This window comes from Fukomys damarensis, unplaced genomic scaffold (assembly GCF_012274545.1).
Source record: "Fukomys damarensis isolate Sample0158 unplaced genomic scaffold, DMR_v1.0_HiC HiC_scaffold_18, whole genome shotgun sequence".
Taxonomy (NCBI): Eukaryota; Metazoa; Chordata; class Mammalia; order Rodentia; family Bathyergidae; genus Fukomys; species Fukomys damarensis.
In genome coordinates, this window is record NW_022900930.1 from 1,152,315 (window position 1) to 1,165,913 (window position 13,599).

The window sequence follows — 13,599 nt, forward strand, 5'->3', positions numbered from 1 at the left end:
CCCCCTCCTTGGTCTCACTTTCACTCTCTCACTTATTAGTACCAATTAGAAGGCTGTGACTGAGCTCAGGCTAAAAGACTCGTATCAGGTTCAGGGCTTTGGTTGATCTCATTAAGTTGCAGAACAATAGAAGACATCATTCCTCCATTGGTATTAGGTGTAGAGCTTGGCTCGATCCCATGAAGATCTCATGCCAGGAGAGTTGAAGACAGCATTCTCTGTGATTAGCAGATCCCAAGTAATCTACAAAGGGGTTTTACACACAGCCTCTGGTAAGCTTAAAACTTCAAAACCTGAAAAGTGAGGCTTCCTGAGAGCGACACTTCAACAGGAGACAAAATGAAATAATGGCCAAAATCCAAGCAGCTATCATACAGATTCCCAAACCTGCATCAAATCACACTCTTTTGCAAGCACTTCAGGCTCCCAAAATGATGAAAAAGCAATAGGAGGCAGTGGATGTCGCTGCTGCTAAGGTCATAAAGTTTGAATCATTAACAAAAAAGGATCTCCAGGCAAAAGAATGTGCAACCAAGACTGGGTCAAATACAGCAGACCATACAACTACCGACTCCTTAAACACACAGGCGATGACTACATTAAAAGAATCCAGAAGAGCCTAGCAGAAGACACGTTTGCTGAGGTTGTTAACAGACCAGTTCATCGCCCACAGAGCACAGGAAGAGATTTAATGTGAGGGGTGGCTGATACATGGGCTCATGGGATGGTTCCAACAGGAGCACAGGAGTTCTGGGCAGCTCATGCATGTTTGGCCCAAAGAAGAGGTTTTATGGCAAAACAGAATTTTCAGAGAAAAACAATATGAGAAAGACTACTTAAAGATTTTTAAAACATTCCACAGTTTTGGTGGGAATGTAAACTAGTACAATGGCTATAAAACAAGTATGAATATTACACAAACAGAATTGCATTAGTCTCCTCCTAGGTATCCTCTCAAATATTAAGACATCGTATTACAATGATCCATGAGTGCCCATGTTTATAGAAGCACAATTCATAAAAGCCAAACCTTGTAAGCAGACTATATGTTCATCAACAAATTAATGGATAAAGAAAATGTGGTGTTTACACACAGTAGAGTACTACTGTGCTATACCAGGTGAATCTGAATCACTTGTAGGAAAATGGATGCAATTTGAGACCATAATGCTAAGTGAAGTAAATTAAATACACAGCTTAAATATTATATTGTGTCTCTCACAAGAGAAACAATGTATAAAGATCAAAAGCAAGCACAAATAACAGGACATAGGTAGACATCTTTCAAAAAGGAAGGGGAACAAAAAATGGAGGGACCCTTGTTGAAGATAGCCACACCCCCAGCCACACACCAGGAGCCATCACATATCTCACCTGGCTGGGAGGAGACTACAGGACTGACTGGAGGTACACAAGCCAGAGGCTACTTTGTGGGTCTCCTCACCACAAGGCAACAGAGGTGTTAACCAACAGACCTGTGTAGTTGAACAAGAGACCAACTTCCAGAAGGAGTGTTTGGCTTCAAGACTTACGTGTTACTCTACCACAGAGACTGGCTGAGAGAAACATTGGGAGATAGGCTTGGAGAGAGGGAGAACTAAATAAGAATCTTCTGAAATGTCTGGGGAGACCTAGGAAGAGACCAGTATTCCATTAAGGAAGGCCAGAATTGGAGGGTGGATTAGTCAGAAAGGATAGTCCTGAAGGAGAAGTTAGTCTGCTGGTATCGTTGGCCTCTGACACCACTGCCTACATCCAGGAGCAACCAGTGGTATAAGGCATTATAGGTTAATGTGCAGTGGTCTGCCTGCATTAAAATCATAGTCATCTTAGTTCTGGGTAAGAGATGTCTATGACTGGTTCTTAATATTTGGCGTTTTCCACTGGTCATTTGATGCCACTGAATTTACTGTTATAGTCAACATAACATAGTAGTGGTTAACAACTGGTTTGCTCCCTATACCAATATCTGGAGTTCCTGGGGATCATAAAAAACTAAAAAAATGAGTATATGTGCACATAAGAGCATGGGGAAGAAAAGCAACAAAAGACCTCCAACTCTGAAGGAAGAAGTGAAACTCTATGAAAAGTTTATAGAAGGGATGAAAAAACCAGATGAGTTCAAAGATAAATGAACAAAAATTCACAACATTATCACTCTATATTCCAAAGTGAATTTGGGAAAAATAAGTAAAAAATTGGATGAGCTGATCCAAACAGTTCAAAACGTGAATGAGAGATTTGGTGAAGATAAAGAATCATTCTGTCAGGCAGAAATACCTGATATAAAAAACTATATTCATAATTTCAGAAATGAACAGTGTGAAGATAAAATGTCTGAAATTGAGCACAAAATGATAAATTATGAAGCATTCAAAGAACCCACAAACCAGAGAACAGGAGAAGGCTACAAGACAAAACTAACAAGACCAAGCAAAGAGTAATTGCAGTTACAGAAAAGCTGGAGGACAGCACAGATGGATTAACCAATGTTTATGGAAATCACAGAGCATCTCCCATATATAAGCAAAGAGTTTAAAATACAAACTACTAAACAAGCATGACAGGAAAAGAATCTCACCAAGGTGTACCATTATTAAATTGCTAGATACCCAGGGAAAACCCCAAAATTTGAAAAGCCGAGGAAAACCAAAAAAATCACATATAAAAGTCAACCAATTAAAATTACAGCAGACTTCACACAAGCCTTAAAGGCTAAAAAGCCTTACAGCAAGGGTATTTTAAGCCCTAAGAACAAATAACTTCCAAACCAGATTACTTTATCCAGCAAAACTATTTTTCAAAGTAAATGAAAAAAATAAGAGTTTTTACGAAAAAGACTAGCCTAAACGATATATGAATTCTAAACCAGTACACCAGAAAATACTCAGAATATCATAGACAGAAACAATGAAACTGCTAGAAATAAAAAGCCAGATGAAATGAAAGCACCAAATATAGTGAATGAATAAATAAAAGCAAAAACAAAAAAATGACAGGAAAAGAAAAAGGACTCACCAACAGAGAAAGAATGCAATGACAGTAAACAATCAACACATCTCGGTAATGTCTCTCAATGATAATGTCCTCAATTCTAGTTAAATAACACAGATGGATCAAAACAGCATCCAATGGTTGGTTATATTCAAGAAACTCATCTAGTCAAAAAAGATATCCATAGACTTAAAAATTAAAGGAGGGAAAACAATATTTCATGCATCAGTATCCTGCAAATAGCAAGGGTAGCAATTTTTAACCTCAGAAAAGGTGAATTTCAAGTTTAAACTCATTAGAAGTGACAAGGTCACTATGTACTACATAAGGTAATAATCCAACAAGAAATAGCATTTATAAATATATATGCACCAAGTACTGGAGCACCTATCTTCAAAAGACAAATACTGCTAAACATAGAAGAACAAATAAACTAACACAGTCATAATAGGGGATCTTAAAATGACACTTTCACAGAGAAATAGATCAACTAAACAAAAAATCAGTAAAGAACTATCAGAGATGAATCACACAACGAAATATGTAGACTTATAGCTATCTACAGAATGCTCCACCTCAGTACAACAGAGTACACATTCTTTTCTGCAGCACGTGGTACTTTTTGCAAAATAGATCACATACTTGTCCACAAATCCTGCTTCAGTAAATATTTTAAATATTGAAGGCTGGGACTGTAGCTGGGACTGTATTGAAGGCTGGTGCCGTGACTGCCTGGCAAGTGCAAGGTTCTGAGTTTGATCCCTGGTACCGAAAAAAAAATTGAAATTATCCCATGTGTACTATCAAACCACTGTGCAATGAAAATAGAAATCAACAACAGTGTAAATTATGGAAAAGGCAGAAGCAACAGGAAAATTAACACACTTCTAAACAACAAATGGATCACAGAAGATATCAAGGAAGAAAAATATAAATTTCTGGAAGTTAATAACAGTGCTTTTAAAATTCACCAAGACCTCTGGGACACTATCAGAGCAGTCCTAAGAGGAAAGTTCATCACAATCGGTGCTCACATCAGGAAAACAGAACAAGCTCGAGTAAAGAACCTGATGAGGAATGTAAGATACACGAGCAACAACAAAAAGCCAAGCCAAAACTAAAATTACCGAGAGAAATTATAAGGATAAGAGCAGAAATCAATGAAATTTGTACTAAAAAAAATACAAGAATTCAACAAATGGAGGAGTTGATTCCTTGAAAAAATAAACCAAATAGGTAATCGCTTAGCAAGACGTACCAAGAGATTAGAGAAAAGACTAACATCAATGTAATTAGAAGTGAAAAAGGAAAAATCACAACAGACAGTCAAAATCCGGAAGATAGTAATTACTTTGAAAAACTGTATTTCAACAAATTGGCAGCTTAACTTGGTACCAATACATTTAGTTGGAGCCCACAACAAAGATAAATTTTTACATGGAATTGAAAAATAAAACTGCAACATGCAGGTTGTTTCCCAGAGACCCAAAGTCATGTTTATATAATATTTTCAATACCTCTTCCAATAAATCGTTAAGATACAGTAAAAAGTGTGAGATATCTCTCTAAGGAAAAATATTTAAGAGTTTTTTATTAATACGTGTTTGGGGTACATAATGTTTATGTTCATCTTAGGGAATAAGTACAGGTATTTAATATATTTTGATAATTATTTCCCTTCCCATCCTCACTGAATTTAATTTACATTGTGCCTAACTTTTGTTTTGAGGTTTTGTCATCAGATACGTATGTTCTGTGGCTTGTCTGGTGAGATGAGGGTTTTTCCCTGGGTAAAACATTTATTCTCTGTTCCTAGACTTCCAGGTAGTAGGATATCAATTCTTGAAGTGTCTGTTTCTTGGCCACATCTATGGGAAAATTATCTGGGTATTGGGTATTCTGGTGAGTAGGGAATTGCTATCCTTTCCTGGACAGAATATTAGGTAGTTTTTAACTTGACTAGGAGGCACGAACACAGTAAGGCATCCTAGTTCTGAAGTCTTTTTCTGGACTTTTTGTAGACATAGGTGATATTTAAGAAGCAAAAAGTAAAGTGACACATACCCAAACATGGCTGGAAATGTCCAGTACCCAGGGACTTCACACTAATCAGGGGATACTTTGATAAAAGAGGAAACTAGTTATAGATAATCAGAGCATGCCCTGTCATGTTGCCATGTGAAAATTCACTCCGGAAATGGTTTGATAAGGCATCTATGACCTCATCCTAAGTAATTCAGCCTTACCAGGTCACGGTGCTGGAACTGGAAGGCTCAGAAACTATGAGGACGTTCCCACTATTGGGCCTGTGACTAACTGAAGGGTAGGATCATTAGGTTTCCTACAACTCATTTTGAACACAAAACTCATTTTGTGAAATGTCGCATCCACTCCACCTGATATTCTGTTTAAATGCGGGGGATTTAGCTCAGTGGTTCCACTGCCTGCCTCGCAAGCACAAGGACCCAAGTTCGATCCCCAGTACCAAAAAAAAAAAAAACAAAAAAAACAAAAAAAAAACACCATAAATGCCTTCTCAACTAGTCTTGTTTTGGGTGATGGCTATTCAGCAGTGCAAGATGTACTAGATAGAATCCCTGAGAATCCTGAAAAGCTTGCTGATGGCTTCCAAATCCTAACAATGGCTTTTGATCTGGCCTGGCAAGGTATTCATGCTTGATACAAGTGCTTGGAATAGTATTACATGAATTGAAGTATCCATCTAATCCTATTTTGTCGCACTAGAGGAAGACCACTATTAAAGAATTGTACCCTCAATCCTTAGACACAAAAATTAAAGAGTAAAAAGGTCTTCTGGTAGAATAGTCACCCTTCCCTTTTAGTTGATTTTTTTACTTTCAATTTTTAAATATTGGAGCCACAGTTACAGATATTCACTGGAAGAATCTATGCCTCCCAGGGTATGTTTTTAAATACCAGACAGAAGGGCGGGAGGGGAAAAAAAATATGTGCTTTCTGGTGCCAAAAAGAGGGTAAGAGACAAAGAGGCTTTTCCAGTTGGCATGAAGGAAAGGGCGCTGGGGAGAAAACAGCCTACTCGTAGTAAATGAGCAGGAAAGAGGCATTAGTGGGGTGATGAACACTTTCTGTGATGTCCATCTTCAGAGCTCGTCGAACAGCTCTAACAGAGCGATCAAAGGAAAAACACAAACACCAGGATGCCCTGCAGGCCTCACAGAAACAGTTGTGGCTTTGGCTAGTTGATTAAGTCAGTGTAGATGAGCTATAGATGTAAGTCACATGAGCAGAGTGCCTCCTTTGTACTGGGCTCTGGGGGAAGCACCAGGACAAAGCAGTGACCAGGGTGCCCAAGGGCCCTGCTCTTCCAGGACTCATGCAAGGGCTGGTGCTGAGGCTGAGGAGAATGGAATGTAAATAAAGTGTCCCTTCTGGAAAGTCAAATGTTGGAGCTAGGTTTTTAGCTCCTTTTTCTCCTTGAGACAGGGTCTCTCACTGTATTACGCAGGCTGGCCTCACACTTACTCTCTTCCTGCTTCAGCCTCTCAAAGGGTTGGGACCCCAAGAGTGTGCCCAGTGCCCAGCCCTGGGGAAGGCCTGACTGCAGGCTGTATTTGGAGAAGTAGCTGAGGAAAGAGGAGGTCATTAGTGCCACTGCAGCTGTCTGCGGTGCCCTCTCGAGAAGAGGGGATGAGGGAGCGGACGCACGGAGGTCCCGAAGACGTGCAGGTGGCCAAGCCCATGGACAGGGCTCAGGGAGGCCGGTGTTGCCAGAGTCCTATCAAAGGCTCCTTGATAATGCAACCTCGGGAAGCTCATGAAAAGACTGCATAGAGAAAGCAGCTTCTAACAAAGGTTAGAAGCGATGCTTAGATGCAGTGAACAGCTGCCTTCCTCCCAGCCAAGGATGCCTTTGGCCCAGGGCCCAGGGGAGCAGTGAGACAGGTTCAGAGGGCTCCATCCAGTCTCTGTGGAACAGAATGCCTGAGGCTGGGTTCTCTGTAAAGAACAGGGGTTTACAGACCGCCACTGGCAGGAGCCTCACAATGGGAAGGTGGCTTCAGGGCTGAGTGCCAGGAGCGAGGGTGTCTGGCGCCCGAGGTCAGGGCCTGAGGTTGTTCCTCATACGACAACCTCTTTCTTGGGGTGGCTGGGCCTCAGCAGGGCTGACCAGTTCCACAGACGCAGCCTGAGACCTGACCGTTGCCTGGTCCTGCTGAAGGTCACAGCTCTTCTGGGCATCTCCACCTGGACCGAGCTGTCCAGGGACCGCACCCAGGCCTGCAGCACGGCCAGTGAGAGCTCAGCAATTTAGTGGTTCAGTGAGATCTTGTCTCAAATAAAAAAAGCTCAGAATGCAGCTCAGTGCGAAGGCCCTGGTTTCAATCCCCAGTACCAATAATAATAGTAATAAACAAGGCAGTGGAGGGGGCACAAGCTCCCGGCAGGACTGTGGTGCCAGCTCTCCTCCTCCCTAGGCCAAATGGGAGACAAGGCCCCCCGAGCCTCTGAAGATGCCCAGGAAACTCTACCTCCCCAACGGGGGGACAGGAAGCCAGCTGTGAGAGGCAATAAGAAAGTGAGTGCTCAGGGTAAATTGTGTCCCCAGGAGATGCAGCCAGCCTGAGCACTCCCACCCCAGGCTGGGCCATGACCGAGGGATGCTGTGTGAAGTCGAGTGCGGGCCCTAGTCCAGCACATGCGGACAGCCTTGCTCCTGAGAAGTGCAGATCCACAGAGGGACTGTGCGGGGGGAGGGGACAGGCCGAGAGCCTCGTGTGAATGTGGGGTCTGTATGCCCTGGTGTGGTGCAGCCCCCGCTGTGTGTGTGTGTGTGTGGTGGGGCGGGCTTCTCTGGAGCTGGGGTGGGGGAACAAGCACCAAGGCAGAGCAGGATCAGGAAACTACCTTGTAGGATGGATGGTGGGAAATCTCTCCATCTTCCGCATCCCTAGTTCCTGAGGTGCAGCTCCTAATCTCACTGGAAGAATCCTTTGTTCTCACAATTTGCCTCTGATGCCTGTTCCTGAATCTCTCAGAATTTTCCTCCACTAGAAGCACCTTTGGCTTCAATGCAGCCTCCCCTGGTGGGCCACAGGCAGCCCCAGGACAGGGGCTTGTTGCCAGGGTAATGATCCTGTGACGGGACTCTTAGAAGATCCAGCCCACTGCCCACCCTCTAGGGAGGAAAGCAGGCTGCCGCTGAGCTGCTCCGGCAGTGCTGCCCTTCACGCCTGCAGAAGGGAGCCTCCACACGGACCCACAGGACTGGGGTGAGACAGCTGGACACAGTGCTGCCTGAGCCTGCGTCTTTCACAGCGGGCAGGCATCTGGCCCTGTGTACCCTCTGAGAGGTCCTTTGTAGGGAGCAAGTCTGCTGCAGGAGTTCCTGGGGAGCTGCGTCAGCGAAACGACTGGGACTGATGTGGGGTTGTGGGAACCCCATTTACAGCCAGCTGCCCAGGGCAGAGGTCACAGCCTGGGACTTTAGTCAGTTTTGTGGGGCTGGGCCTTTGAGCTGTGGGATCTGATGCTACCTGCAAGTAGGTAATGTCTGGATTGAACTGAATTAGAGGACAGTAGCTGGTGGTGTCCCCTAGAAAGCTGGTTGGTGCCCAGAGACGAAATACTTAGTGTTTGTGTTGAGTACTATGTGGGAGTAGAGAAATCACTTTGGTTCTTCCTATCTCGGACAGCCATCAGCCCAATTTTATATAAGCAAAGTACTTGAACAGACACTTCATGAAAGAGAAACATTAAAATGGCCAATAAACACATAAAAGGAAGCTCAGCTTCTTTGGTTATCAGAAAAATTCAAATTAAAACCACCACAGGATGGCACTCCTCACCCATCAGAGAGGCTAAGCTTTAAAAAACTTGATAACACCAAGTGCTGGTGAGGATATGGAACAAGATTCCCTTACACTGCTGGTGGGAGTCGTGCAAAGTGATATAACCACTTCGCACAAGTAAAATATGTGTATGCCTGTGACACAGCCGTTTCATTCCAGGGCATATAGCTAACATAGATCAGTACTTCTGTCTTCAAAGAAGCATGCAGGAAGGGCCAGAGCTGCTGTCTGAGTAGTAGCTTCATGTGGAAACAGTGCAAATGCCCATCAGCAGGAAAGGGGGAAATGAATAGCTGTGTGTTCACACCCTGGGATACCGCACCGTAATGGGAACACTGCTGAAGTACGTGACCTTGGTGAATCTCACATACACCAAATGGTACATGTCCTACAGTTTCATTTGTATCAAATTTAAGTGCAGGCAAAATTAATCTAAGGAGGAGAGGAGGTCCGAGCATGTTCGCCTCTTGGGCAGGAGCCCTGACGGGGAATACATGAGAAAGACCACGTCAAGTGCCAGAAATGCTCACCTTGAGCCGGATGGTGTGAGGCTGGAGTCACATTCCTACCCTGTGAGTAGAGAGTCCTGGAGGTAGAGCTCATGGGTAGAGCTTTTGCTCAGCTCCTGTGATGCTCTGGGTTTAATCTCCAGCATCAAAGCATTAAATTAATCGTGTACAAGTCGGAGAGGATATCAGCCATCGGTGTGATCCACCACTACCCATAGAAGAACTTGCATGAGATCCCTGGGGATTTCAGAGCACACACAATTTTAAAAACTAGTTTTAAAGCAAGATTCTAGAAGCCAGGGGGCCATGGTATGTAAAGGAAAGGCAGAGGATCTTTGTGAGACCCCCGGGTTTCCGGCTGGGGTGAGTGGGTGTGGTGATGCTATTCATGGAAGCCTGAGATGTGGGAAGGGCCACCGTGGCCATGACTCTGAATGTGCTGTCTGGGAGGCGTGGGATTCACACCCCCTTGTCTCAGTTTAGGAGAGAAGTCAAAGCCAGAGTGACAGATTCAGAGGAGAGTTGGTGCTGGGTGAGTGGATGCTAAGGCCATGTTTCCATGGGGAGAAGGAGCCCAGGGTCTGGTGCATCTGAGGCAAGTGCCTGACCCCTAGTGGCCCTGTCTGCTGAGGATAGGAGGGGGCCTGGGCCTGGAGGAGGACCCAAAAGGAAACCACTGGCAGGAGGTAGAGGGAGAGAGCAGGTGCCATGGATGTTCTACCTGGTAGGCCTCATTTCTTATGTGACGCGGAAGACAAGGCCATGGTAGAGAGTGACAGAGAAGAGAGGAGAGGCTGGGTGTGAGGGTTGGTGCTGCAGATCAGGAAGGAGCGAGCAGGATGACCCACAGACTCTGAGAGCCCCACCCAGGTGGAATGAATAAATGAATTTTATTTCAACATTTTGAAGACATAAAACAAATGCAAAACATCTCATTTTTCTGAACACCTGCCTTAGGAGGGAGTAATTTGGTTCTCACAAGAACTCTTCATGGTGAGGCTGGGCAGAGCAGGCCCAGCCCTGCCCTGCCTGTCACTGGCTTACTCTCGCTCCACAGGGTGGTTTCCTCCATGATGCCATCTGTTCTGTTGTTACCTGGACAGGGGCTGAGCTGAGAGAGTCCCTTGATCCTGAACTTTCTGCCTCCAAGGTTCTGAGGTAAATTTTTCTCTTTTCATTTTAAATACTGAGCTCTGGTTATTTTGCAACAGCAACAGGAAACAGACTGTTACAAATCCCAAAGCAAGGCTCAGGGCAAACAGGCCCTTGCTGGACGCTCTTTCCCTAAAGGGGCTTAGGGTTTAGGCACCAAACTGGAGGCCAAGCCTCAGAGTAGGGCGTCAGTGCTGACACGCCAGTAAAGGACAGACTGCAGAGGCTGTTTTGGTTCTCATTCTAGGTCCCATGACTCTCTAGTCTTTGATCTTAATCATGTTATTCTTTCTCCTCGCGCCTCAGTTTCCCCATTTGTAAAATGGAGATGGTTGTTTTTAGGGTTAAATGTGCTTAGAAGAATGCTTGGCATATCCAGTGTGTTTAGCTATTTATATAATTTAGTTGAGGAGGCAGTATTTATCTTGGGAAGCTTTATTAATTATTCACAATGTTTCCTTTAAAAACACAAATCACTCCAGTTGCATAAACCACATGCCTACAGAATGAGGTTGGGGGACCAGTTGGAAATCTTAGGGAAAAAAGCAAAAAATATAAAAATGGATCCCTTCCCTTTGTTAGCGAGTCACCATGCAGAGTTGGCTTCAGAAAAAAGCATCCCCTTGGGGAACAAAACAAGAGGGGCTTTCAGGGCCGTTTCCCTGTGTGTCTGAGGAGTGGTGTGAGCACACACAGAACGTGGTAGCCTCTGGTGCATGGTGGGGACAGCCTAAGAGTGTGTTCTCCCTGGCTCCCAGCCGGACATCTGTGGACAGACCCAGTGCAGTGGGGGTGGCGGCTCCTGAGTGACCACAGGAACATTTCCCCTTCCGGCCGTGTGGGTCTGGAGTCTGCACTTTGGAGGAAGTGGTGTCCCTTGTCTGGGGATGTCATCCGTGTGTCTGCCTTGGGACATCATCACTACTGTTTAATGGGAGCTGGGCCTGCCCCACAGGCCCCTGGGCTTCTTGTAGGCCTCCTTGGGTCTGAAGTTCCACTGTGTCCCGAGGGAGGGTGGTCTTACAGAATTCCCTTCAACACAACCTGAGCCTTCTCGAGTGGAAAATAGGCAAGGGTTTGGGTAGTGCCCAGCATTGCCTGGGTTCGGTGCTCGTCACCTTGAGGGGTGTTTGGCACCCAGCATTACTGTGCTCACCATGGAGCAGGGGGCTCCTCCCGTGGCCGGGATGCTGGCCCAGCCCAGGTCTCCCTTCTGAGGTACAGACATCAGCCTGCTGGGGCCAATGGCTTTTGCCAGGCCCTGACTGCAGATTAGAAGATCCAGGCTCTACCCCAAGAGTGCCCTGGCATCCCCTGCACCTTCATCCTGCCCTGCTGGAGTTTTGAGAACCCAGGGCCACCACAGTCAGTGGTGACCTGAGGGACAGCTGAGGTGTAGCCTCTGTGCCTTAGTGATAGAGGCCACCAATGATGAGCCCCCAAAGGCTGCCGAGGGCTTTAGGTATAGAAGTCAATATCCAGGAGCTGAGAGGGGCCTTGGACACCAGCAAGTCCAACCCTTTTTCCTGTTTCGCCAAAGCATTTCCCTTGAACTCTCTCCCTGTCCTCTGGACACACAGCATCCTTGTTTACGAATGAGGAAATCAAATGGTTTAGTGCAGGAAGGCCATGAAGAGTCCTCAAATTACTACTCCTCTTCTTTCCAGGGAGGAATTGGATTTCTCTCTGCTTCATTCCCCTCTCTGTAGAAGAACAGTGCTCGATGCGGTGAAAAGTACCCTTGGTCCTTAAACCCACCCAGGCGTGGGACCCCCACATAGTGCTTAGTGAACCCCAGGGTGCCAGGCACTTCCCTTTCTGAATGCATCTTGTGATCTGGGAGGGGGAGCATCTACCCAGTGGATCCCACTAATGTGCAGCTGTGGTCCTTCCTGGCAAGCAAGGAAGCGTGTAGCACCATCCGAGAGGCAGAGTCCACTGAGGCCTGCAGTCCAGTGAGCCTGCGGGAGCTGCCAGAGCAGGGCAGGGAGGAGGGAGAGGACAGGGCGGTCAGGGCAGAGCTGGGGAGGAGTTGGGTCCACACGGGCCACATGACAGATTTCACTTCACCCACACAGCGAAGTGAAGGACACGAAGCTGGGAAGTGACAGCGATCAGAGCCGTTTTCTTGAAGAGTGCCATGCTGCAGGGTTTGGCATACACTGGTGGGTGTCAAGAGGGGACGTGAGCACAGCTCTGAGGAGATGGAGGGGTACAGGGCACTTTGAGCTGATGGAGACGTGTGCCCGAGGGCAGGCTGGTCCCCAAGCGTCAGGTACACTGGCCAGTCTGGGAAGACCCCACTGCTGCTCCCAAGGGGCTTCCTCTGAATTTAAATGTTCTCAGTGAAAAATGGACTGATGACCTAACAAGAGAATGTAAAATACTTCATTAAAAATCTCCTATCCATTCTGAATTGAAATGTTTCAGGTATTGAATTAAAATATATTGTTAAAATTAATTTTACCAGTTTAAAATGTAAAGTTTTTTGTTTAAATTTCAATGGCTACTTGAATCTTTCCATTCTGTAGGAGCCTGTTCTTGGTACCCACTGTGCTCGAGTGAGGAGAAGAGAGGGCCTAGGACACAGGCCTGTGCTGTGAACCGCAGCCTAGCCGACCGGGACCAGCACAACTGTGGGTAGACCTGGCCGGGAGGCCTGGCTAGGACGTGGGGGGAAGGGCTAGGAGAACGCAGCAGGAGGCCCTAGGGTGCAGAGGATTGGGGTGACAGGGCACAGTGGACACGTGGTTGCAGTTGCCTCGGTGTCCACACCAAATCCGAGTGGGGAGGTCGATTCTCAATACTGTTAACTTTTCCCAGGTCGTAACTGCTGTTTTTCACAATTTTCTCCTTAGCATATGGCAGACTTGCGTCCGGCGGGGTGGAAGGAGTCCTCTGGAGCCGCTCCAGGCTGAGAGTTGCAGACCCTAAATCCGGGCCGCGGTTTCCCCTGACCCGGGGCGGCGATGGGATGCCGTAGGGCGCGTGGAGCCTGGAGGGGCAGGGACCTGGCTGCACTCGTCAGGGGGCGCCAGGGAAGCGGCCGGGTGTCGACCGACTTTCACCCGCGACTGGGGACAAGCGGACGAGAAGGCCGGCACGCAGAGGCG

General features: G+C 46.3%; 1 protein-coding gene across 4 annotated transcripts in view; it reads left to right on the plus strand.

Annotated features, from left to right (window-relative positions):
* Positions 1-13,599, plus strand: part of Ank1 (ankyrin 1) — a 199,635-nt gene that overhangs the window by 395 nt on the left and 185,641 nt on the right. The gene's annotated exons all lie outside the window — the stretch shown is intronic.